Raw genomic sequence first — 11,583 nt, 5'->3', positions numbered from 1 at the left:
CACCCAGGGTGAGTGTGAGACGGGAAGCCTGAACGGGCTGAGGCAGTGATGGTCTCCCTTCCTGCAAGAGGTCTTCCCCTCTTGCACCCTTGAGTGTGATTCTAGTGTTTAACGTATTTTCCCACAACATGGCCACTAAAAGCAAGCCAACCACTTAATCAGGTGCTGAGCTGAAGAAACAGCAATCTATTTCGGCTCTGAAAGAAACACGGGGCTGCGGTGGGCTCCCTGAGAGCTGGTATGGCAGACGCGGGAAGAATTCCAAAAGAGTTTTCCAGGGTGACTGACTCTGAGCAATCTTTCCCCTTTGTGCACTGACTTCAGAATCTAACCCTCGAATACAGTGCAACTCCATGGGCTTTTTCCTTTTATTTGGGAAACCTCAATTGCTAATAATGTCTCCCGTTTTACTACCACTCTTCCGAGAGGTGGTATATTACCTCCATCTCACAGGTGGGGAAACAGAGGGTCTGAAAGGCGCTCTGCTAACAAGTGACGGGGTGGATTTGCTGGCAGATGACATCTTCCTGTCCAAAGGTCTTTCCCCTCCTAGACCACATGAGAAAGGTTGAAACAAAAATGCAAGGGGCTTCTAGTATGTTCAGAACTATTTTTTGTCAGTTGATGACACCAAATTCAGAGGAGAAACTGACTTATTCCTAGAATTATTAATATCAGTAGATAGCAAGTGGGAATGAAACTATGGCATGGAAAGAAGACAGGCTTTAAATCAGAATTTTTAGTAAAAGCTACTGACCATAAATCCAAGGTTTATGTATGTGTACATACACATACACAAATATATATACATATATAAATATATATGTATAAATATGTATATATTTAATATATGTAAAATATATGTGTATATATACACACATATACATGTATGTACATTTAAATATATATTAAATGAAATGTATATTAAATGTATTACATATATGGAATTAGATAAACGGTTAGATCATCCTATGACCTTCTCATAATTTTCTGTGCTTTTCACTCATAGTACTTACCGGAGTTGCGCTTCTACATTCACTGGTCTTATTATTTGGTTAAGAGCACCTTCCCTACTATGCCGTTAGCTCCATGAAAGCAGAAGTGGGCTGGGTTTTCTCACCATAACTGACTTCCCAGACTAGTTCCTGGCACATAGTGCAGACGTGTTAGATGGGTGTTGAAGTAAATGAATAAATTATTGTGGCATAGATTCTAACTTTGGCCATCCCCTCCAAGTGTATTTCCAATTATAACACAAGATAGTTTCCAAAATGAACTTACGTTTTCTCTAATTCTTACTAATTATTTATGATGTGTAATAAGCCATCCTCTGTACTTGGAAATTCAATACATTTCTGGAAAAAGTGCTGTAAGCAGCCCTTCGCTTCCCTGGATACGCATTTTCACAGCTGTTTCTTGTTTTCACATTCTTCACGCTGGGTTATGAGTGTCTTCCTTTTGGCCACGCCACCAGCTCAGCCATTTTCTTATCTAACACTGGGGTTCTGAGAATGCCTCTTCATCTCTAGGTTGTGGGCTTGGTGAAGCCAAATCTGCCCTGGTTGGCCTTTCGCCTGTTAATTGGGTACCTGTAGGATTCTGGGAACAAATCCAAAAGGATGGACTATGGTTTCCGAATCCGTTGGCTTCTGGCGATTTCAGCTGGCTGTGAGCTTGCCATGTGACAAACAATACACCAACTAACTTGCCTTTCTTGGCCATCTGTCTGTTGGCTAAATAACCACCTCTTGGAGAGAGCGACTCATCATTTAGGCAGCCGGTGTCCTGGTGATTGACGGAGCTGAACAACTTCTGGGCTGGGTCCAATATTTCCTGACCACAGAAAAATGAATTTCACAGGGTTTTGCATGGGCTTTGTAGAGGTTTTATAAAGCAAAATAGATAAGAAAAGCCAAATGAATGAGGAAATAGATTGGGCCGTGCTTTACAGCACAGCTTTTTAAGGCATGAGTGACTTTGAATTTTTCCCTTTGGTGGCTGTATTTCACTCTCTGTCCCCTTTGCCCTTCCATGTTTCCTCTGCTTTTCTTCTTTTCTAACACTCTTCCCATATTTTTTTTCCCCAAAGTTCCTAATCTTGTACTCCATTCAACCAGTATTTAATTAGATCTTAGTGTGTACTAGGCGAGGGCAGCAGACTCAAGTGCCATCGGAGGCGGTGGTGGACTCTCACTGTCCTTTTTGGTTGCTCAATATCAGAAACTTCTTCCTACGCCTGGGGACTCTTCCTCTTTATGAAGCAGAGCCTGCCTCCCACCACAGAAACTGAAAATACCACATACTCATTTCCCAGCTTCCCTTGCAGCTAGTGTGCAAACATGTGACCCGTGCTCTGCAAAGAGACATACCCACTCCAGACACTGATGAATTACAAGTCTGTGAGAGGGAGCAGGGGTCTCGCAGAACCCTCTCTAGGGGAAGTGGCAACAGGTGAAGTGGTTCTGGGGCAGGAACCACCATCATCCATCAGAGAGGGTCATGCATGTGCGGCAGGCTGTGGGGTCTACACTCGCCGGCCACGGCCTTCGTGGTGGGCCAGGTTCTGTAGCACCCGCCGAGCCAGGGTGTCATTCCCGCCTATGTCACCTCTAATCCGGTTCACTGATCCCCTAAGATAGTCTGTGAACCCCTTAATATACTTTAATAAATTCTTTTTCTACTGAAATTAGTCAGAATCAGCTTTGGCTGCTTGCAGATAAGAGTCCAATCAGGAACCATAAATGAGTGACATCAGCAGGACGTCCCTGTGGGAAAGTGGAACACCCACGACTCGTCTCCAGCAGGCAGCTGCCAGTAAACCTCGTACAAGGCACGTCTAATAATGCCAGATATTTGATCTTTCAATAGAAAGATAAGTTCAGGTTTTTTGGTGAAACCCTCACTTTCAGATGTTAATTACTAGTTCAAAGATGTTTGTGGGCTGCCTAAAGCCTGACTGTGGGACACTTAGAGCTCCAAAACTACCGGCTGGTATCCTCTTTACTTTTAATTCTTCACACTTTTGTTTTGTTTTGTTTTTACTTTTACAAAGCATTTCAGAGTTTGACCAAGAAGATGCCTTGAGTAAGTTCCTATTTCCCACTTGAGCTCTACCGTTTACAGGACCTCAGCTAACTCATAGATTTGAACAGAAAATTGTTGAGGACTTAGGATGGTCCAGATGGGAAAAAGCATATGCTAATTTTAAAATCCCACAACTGCCCGTGTTGTCCTGAGCAAAGCCACCCAGCCAACCAAAATGTCTGGGTCATGCAAAATCTCCACCTCGGACACTGCCCTCGGTCTCTGAGAAGCATCCAAATGACCTGATGTTCCTGCTCCGAAAAGGAGGCCGTGTTTTGGTCATAGCCTCATGCACCAAAGTCTTAAGATGGAGCACGTCATTGGTGGGACCGACAGCCAAGCCATGGCGGCAAAGGAGGTTGGACAGGTATGTTGCTGGCATTTTCAGCTTCCGAAAGGTAATCGATCCTCTCACTGAGACTCGCAAGATGTGTAATTTCCCCAAAATAGAAAAGGGTTCAGATGCTGGTGGACAACCCCACTGCTCTATCTGTCCCCTGCAGCCAGAGAACAGAGTCCTCCAGCTGCAGCACGCGGTGAGGGCGGACACACGCCAGTGGCCCTGGGTCGGCTGCTGGGAGGCCCCCATGGCCCTGGGGACCAACACCCACTACTGAAGCTGATCTTTCTTTCTCTCTTCTCTGTATGAGGAAAGCTTGTTCCATCCAGTGCTTTACTGTGTTCTGTTTTCCTTGGCCACTCTGATACCCAGATGCAGTGGGCAGAAGCGTTCAGACCTGTGCTGCTGGTGACAGGCAACAGCTGCCACTTGCTCGACAGAGCCCAGACATCCTTTCCACGTTTAAAATGAATCAAGTTGCATTTCTGCCCCTGGCAACCAAAATCTCTGGAGAAAGAGTTGTATTTTGCTTTCAATAGAAAACGGTAAAAGAATACAGGGGCAAATTTTCCACATTTTGGTAATCAACATGAAATGAACATCTGCCGACTGATTTTTTTAGCCTTCTCAGCTCTACCCAAGAAGATGCCTTGAGTAAGTTTACGACAAAGTGTTAGTAAAGAAGCCAATCTCCTCGATGCAGAGACAGGAAAGGGCTGCGTTTTTTGAGGGCAACTGAGTGAGGACTTCAGCCAAGGTCAGCTGCGGAAAAAGAATGCCCTTAACAAAGACAATTAAAATGAAATCAATCACAAGCCAAGCAAGAACCCTGAGTTCCCAAATCTTTAACCAGAGAAGCAAATCCTTGCTGCCTGTACCTCTGGTTGTCTCATGGCCCTGCGTGGACAGGCCCAGAGAGGAAGCTATGCCACAGGTATTGGAGAGAAGGAAGGAAGTTTCCATCACAGGTGCATGCGAGACATAAAGGTGTCATTCCAAAGCCCACCAATCCAGTCTGTCTCCCTCGAGCTGCCTTTATAACAAGCTGGTGCCAAAGAAGCCAGACTCGTGTGCAATTAATGATTTTACATGGTTTGCCAAAGCCCCTTCAGAATAGCCTCTCAAAGACTCAAGTTCACATTGCTATGGAAACACTGTTGTGTCAAACAAAAAATAAATGAACACAGAGGAGTTATTCCCAAGTTCTATACAAACTGTTAAATGTGTATGTGTGTGAGCCTCTGTGCATGCACGCATGCATGTGCACACACACACACACACATATCCTGGAAGAAGCCTGCATATGTTCACCCTCTGAACTGCAGATTTACATGAGGAAGTCTTTTCCAAAGGGAAATGGTTGAAAAAATCTTCATAAAGAGATCTACAGAAGTCATTTGGCTTTGGTCTGTGAGAGGTTTGATGGATGAAACACAGAAAAGTGTCCTAGAGCGTCTTCTGCTCTTTCAGATTCCCCTTTCTGGGTTTTCAACACTCACTTCAGCACCTTAAACACTCCTTTCCTTTCAAGTGCTTGGAAGTCCCATTTTATTAATTTATTTCTCTTTTAGTCAGAAAGTTCAGAAATTGTAACTTTCTTGGGAATAAATAAGGTATGAGCATCACAGTTCCACAACACAGCATCAAATTCTATGATGAAAACTCCACAGGAACAGAGAATATTGCCTCATCTAGAAGTGGGAGTGGACACGTCTGTAACGGTTTCCCAGAATTTCTTCCAGAAGATGGGCCGCCGCTTCTGCTCCACCTTCATCACCATCACTTGGGTTGAACAACCCCTGTCTCCCTCCTGGGTACTTAAGGGCTTTCTAACCTGAATCCAGGGTGATTCCCCTCTTCCACTCTCCTCACAGTTGCCAGAGGGATTTTGAAAATTCCTGTTTGACTATATCATTCCCCTTATGAAACCATTTCATTCATTTCCCATTAGCTGTAGATAAAATCCAAAGTCCTCACCCATCCTGTAATGTCCACGCACTGACCCAGCCTCCACACAGTGTACAGTGTATTCTCCTCTTTGCTCTGGACTCTCCATGTCTAGCCACAGAGGCTGAGTCTGTGTAGCGCTTCACATCGACCTTGACTGTTTCCATCAAGCGTACGTGCACACAGGTCCCTCTGCCTGAAACGATTCCTCACCGTGCCCACCTCTGAGCCCTTCACCGGGTCACTCCTACATTTCCTCAGGACTGCTTAAATGCCACTTCCTCATAGAGGCCCTTCCCCCAGTCCCAGAATGCTCTCACCTCCCAGACCCACTAGATTTGCTTTTATTGTTAATTATCACTATTACCATTAACCAGTATGTTTCGTTTTCTGATAGTTTATAAACTCCATGCATGAGACTTATGATCATCTCTGCCTTGCTCCGAATTGCAATTCCTATACCCCACACAGTGCCTAGCACACAGTAGGAATGCAGTAACTTTTTTGTGGAATGAAAGGATGAATTAATTAATAGATTCTGCAAATTGTCACCTTGCCCGTAAAACCCTTAATGGAGAACACCTTGGTCTTCAGCCTGTTGTGTTGCATACCATCGCGCACAGGTGTACAGCTGCTTGACCATAAGTGTTCTCGGCCAGATCCCCACTTACCCAAATGTAAGTGTCCATTAAGTGCCAACTTAAAGACAGTCCAGACCTCTGCCCTCAAGATGAAGGTGGGGAAGGTGGGTACAGGGAATAAGCAGGAGGAAAAGTCATCTTTGGAGATAGACTCAAGAACTGAGAGTGAAAGATTCCAGAAGCCATTTCAGGAGAGATGCTAGCCAAGACAGCGTGAAGAATCCTGCTGAAGTTAGGAAGTAGACTTGACCTTGGCAAAGGCAGTCAAGGTCATAGCCGAAGGATCACAGGGTACAACTCCAAGAGAATGTCAGGGATGATATGGGAGAATGGACAGCACATTTAATCCATTAGCGAGTGAAGAAGAGCTTTTGTGACAAGCGATTCAGACTTAATCCTGGAATGCAGAGTATTCAGACTGGGGCACAGTGCTGACTTAGTTCTAGAACATTCTTCAGAGACATAGTACTGGCTCAGAGAAGCCATGTTGGGCTGGACTTCATTCCTGGTGCTTTCTTTGGTTCCTCATATCTCTTCCTACAAAGACCGAGAGCACCCTGCGAGTACCTCCTTCATTGTACCCAGGACACTCTGGGGCAGGTGAAAGTTGCCCTGGGGGAATCCTGGCCAGCCCAGGAGAGCCTGAGGCTGTCTTATGCCCATCTGTGTCTCCTCCCTGTCACAAAGAGAAGCTCGGTTTCTGAGACACAGGAAATAGAATCATAATCTCTCCCACTTTCAAGCATTATGATGGGTAACTGCATATGTCAACTTGACTGGGCTAAGGAATGCCCAAAGAGCTGGCGAAACATTATTTCTATTGATTCTGTTTGTCAGGAGAACCCTGACTAGAAGAGATTTTGATACCAGGAGTGGTTCTAGAGAACAGGATTTTAAAGGTGAGATTTCTAAACTGGTCCTAGGGTTTCTAGAATTGGCTCTCTAATATGATTAGATGAAAAGACTATTCCCAGTAGGAAAGAGAGCACTGATGGTCCATGGCATGACCTGTTCATAGAGGTACATACAATATCTGCATTGGATACTCCTGTCAACCACTTACAAGAAGTATAGGATACTTTCTACTATTTTTAGAAAATTAAGAAATATAATGATATTGGTTAGTTGTTCCTAAGGTTTCTGGACAAATTGGTGAAAGAAAAGGATAAGTTCAGGGAATAATTAAATCTGACCGATAATGCTAATTATTCTGATAATACCTTAATTATTATAACTAATACTGACCATAGTTAACTCTGACTGATAGTAATTATTAAAACAATGGTGTGAATGGTCTGGGGCCCACCTAATTCATTTCAGAGCATCCATTCATTCAATGACATGGAGTCAACATTCACCCTGTAATTCCTTACCCACTATCAGGTACCACATGTGCCCCATGCTCTTGCTCCCTCCTATCTATTCTCCCCTCTGCAAACACAGTGATTATTTTATGAACCAAATACTCTCACGCCCCTGCCCTGCTCAGAACCATGCAACAGTTCCTACTGCTCATGGAAGAAACATCAAGGGTGGACCCTGGCACTATAGTCTTTGCAGGGCCCGACCCTCACCCACCTCTCCATCCTTCTGCCGAAACACCACAGCTTTCCCTCAGGTCCCCAAATGGACCACATCCCTTCTCACTAAATAAACTTCACATGAAATAATCTCTAGCCCTAGAATAACCATCTCTCTCTTTGCTTAGTCAAATCACATTCATTTTTCCAAGCAACACTGTCCAACAGATACAGGAATGTCCTAGATCTGCCCTGTCCAATATGGCATCAGAGAGTCACAGGGAGCTACTGAGCACTTGAAATGTGGCTAATGCAACGGAGGAACGAAATTTTAAATTTTATTTTACTGTAATTAATTTACATTTAAATAGCCACGTGTGGCTAGTGGCCACCATATGGGGCAGTGCAGCTCTAGAATTCACTTCAAATGCCTTTCGTCGCCCTCCTGTTTTAGGAAGATATATATGTTACCTCTGTACTTTTAATCATAGGATTTACAACAGAAATATTATATGCTATTAGTATGATTATTTATCTTTCATTTCCCCCTCTACTCAAGGGTCAGGTCTGTTTCCTTCTAGATTGACCACTAAGGCCTTGTACAAGTGCCTGGTACACAGAAAATAATATTTGTGAATGAGTGAATGAATCAATGAATGAATGAAATTCTGTGACTATGTGACTTCAGAAAATCATTGTACATTTCTAAGCCTCTATTTACTGATCTATAAAGTTTATGAGTCCCTTCAAGCTTAAGCATTATGTAGATTTCACCTCTAAATAGGAAATTACAGAAATGTGGAACAAGGTAGAAAGTTCTAGACATTATTTGAGACCATCTTGTCTCCGCAACGACTTCCCCTAAAGTATTTCAGAAAATTACAGTAATTTATAGTTCAAAGATCAAACATGCCATGAAATTTTAACAGAGCACATTTTGGTCACTTTATTAAGGCATACAAAATCTATGCAATTCATATGTGACTGCTGAAACAATTCACTGGGGTGACCATTTATATTTGACCAGGATTGGAATGCTTTTCAGACTGAAAGTTAAAATCTGGGGCCTCAAAATATGAGAGACACTCCCAATAATCATCCCACCTCTGATTTATGCAACCTAGCAACTAATAAAATATGGATCAGAGAGATTTAATATCAATTTATAATTATCTTGTACTGCTTATTACTTTGGGTAATAACTTGTGTGGCTTTCTCATCACACACAGTTCTTTCAGAACAAAGCAAACCACACCAAAAGGGCAGAAGGGCTCATTTGGCCACGTTATCAAACATACTCTACAAAAAGTGCAATGATGGAGGGTTTACGCAGAGATTGAAAAGTCTGTAATGAATTTAAACTTGGCCAGAGTCTTGTATACAGTATTAGGTTAGTTGCCTATTGTTAGGATTCAGAGTTTGGATGAATCATAATCATCTTCTGGACCTAGTCTAGAATCTATCTTTTATTACCCTCACCATGCTAAGGTCCTCGTTTCCTCTCTGCCTGGGGTAAACGCTTAGTAAACTGTCTATGCTGATGAGTTCAGGATGGTAACAAGAAAGGCAACACAGCATCGTGGTAAAGAGCACAGACTCTGGAAGACGACCATTTGTGTTTTCAACTTGATCTTAGTTTCCTCATCTATAAAATGGAGATGATTAGAGCACCTACCCCCAGAGTTGGCATGAGGATTAAATGAGGTGAGGAGGGCTTGACACACTTTATATGTGTAAAGGAGTATCAACTAGCATGAAGGTGATGACAGAGGAACAAAGGTAGAAATGCCACAGATCTGTGTTGATGTCCCGTACTCAGCAACTTTGTAAAAGAGACAATGTTGTCAATAAGCGTAACGTGACACCCTTACTAGTGGCATTTATGGTTAATTGAATAACTACCACTTATGAAGCAGCCGCTAAGTAACAGGTAGACATAATCTCATTAAATCCTTCCAAGAACCCTAAGAAGTAATAGAGGTTTACCAGTGACAGTGGTTGTAAGTGTAGTGGTAATAACAATAAAAATAATACCTAACAGTGTCTGAGGACTTACTGTGCCTGGCACTGTGATACGCCCGTTACGTGTTGCCTCATTTAACCCCCTTTAGCAAACCTACCAGATTAGAATGATAATTATGGTTATTTGAGAGAAAATTAGCTATGGTCCAGATTGCTAAATAACAAGTCCGAGATCAGACAATCTGCGTGTGGGAAAGCTGAGATTGGAACCCAGGTGTGTCTATCGCCTCATAGCTGCTACACGATACGCCCTCAATCCTACTGCCTTGGATATTTAGAATTGGAAAACAGACTGTGAGTCAGTTAACAGTAAAAATATGAGCTGGGTGACAACGCGGATGAGGGCTGGGGCTCGGATGAGGCACATAAGGTGCCCAGATACAAAATTCAAGGAGGCACTCACTCTCAGGAAGAACCCAAAGGAGCTGGGGGAAATAAGGGAACTAGAAACTTCCTGTGTGGGTCACTAAGAATGGTGGCCAGTGAGGCTACTCATCCTTCCACCCATGCCAAAGCTCAAAGTGGCATATAGTCACGTCTATCACATTCTATTAGCCAAAGCAAGTCACATAGTGAGCCCTGATTCAGAGTGGAAAATAGACTTGTCTCCATGACAAGAGGAGCTTCAAAGCCACAGTTCAAGGAGTGTGGACACAGAAAGGAGAATGTTTGGAGTCACTTTTGTAATCTGTCACAACCATGAGGACTAATATTCATTCTATTCAATCATTCACTAACATTGTGACCATGAACAATTTAATGACCCTGTCTGGTCCTCATTTTCTCAATTTATAAAATAGATAATAATATAAAACCTACCTCAACATTGTATGTATTAAATGAGGCAGCACATAAAGTATCATAGCTCCTGGAACATACTCAGCAAATACTAGCTATTGTTTCTAATTGATATTATCTACAAACTTCCTCATGCATAAGTTAAAACTTTATAGATCCATGAGTGGGGGGGAGGGGCGTGGGGGATAGATGACGGGGAGATGACAGTGTGCTCCAGAGGAGGAATAAATGCCTTTACATTATATTCCACCAAGCCAAATACTCTCTACCTAAGGTATTTCTTGATGAGTAGATAATTTCATAAGTTATTTTACGCCAAAATGAAAACTTCACAAATGGTTACCCAAGATGGAAAAGACAGAGTTCAAAGTATAGCTACAAAGATCTCAGAAACAAATGCTGGATGGATTTGAAAATAAATGCACTGCTTTTGCATTTGGCTTTATTTGCATTTTTTCATTGGTATTCGGTATTAGTACAGAGCAGTAGCTAAAATAATCTGAATTTACAGCTTGTAGAACAACCAGGTTATTAACAGGGCACTTTTCCTCTGGCTTTTTCTTTCAAAAATATTCTAAATGAAGGGAAGTTCCTCTATCTTAATTGATAAAACACAGTCAGAGAAGATCATGGGCAAAAACTAATTTCCCAATATAGAATTTTATCCTAATAGAAATTTCCATTATCTAACTCACACCACTTTGAACTTTAAATATCTTTACTAAATAGTTTCTTCATCCTTCACCATTACATCAGCATTTATTCAAGTCCTATTCTTTTTCATGATGATTAGTTGAAATAAAATAAAAATTTAAAAACAAAAGGTATACATGTAGACTAGAAAACACATTTGAACATCAACCTAAAATTAAATATGCTAAAAATGTTATTTCATATTTTGAACAACTAATTGCCCACAAATTTGATAATTTAGATGAAACCCTTGAAAGGTGTAAACTACCAAAATTCACACAAACTATCAACTGAATAGGTATATCTATTAATTGAACCAAAAACTAATAACTTTCTAAGAAAGAAAGCACCAGGCCCAGTTGGTTTCACTGATGAATTCTACCAAACATTAAAGGAAGAAATAATACCAAAGTCTCCACAATCTATTCAAGAAAATAGAAGCAGGAGAAATACTTCTTAACTCAGTCTATGAAAACACAATTACCCTAATACAAAAACTAGATGAAGAAGTTATAAGAAAGGAAAACTATAGACCAAT

This window comes from Rhinolophus hipposideros (genome assembly GCF_964194185.1).
Source record: "Rhinolophus hipposideros genome assembly, chromosome: 22".
NCBI lineage: Eukaryota > Metazoa > Chordata > Mammalia > Chiroptera > Rhinolophidae > Rhinolophus > Rhinolophus hipposideros.
The sequence above is the reverse complement of the archived record's forward strand: the minus strand, read 5'-3'. Positions refer to the sequence as shown.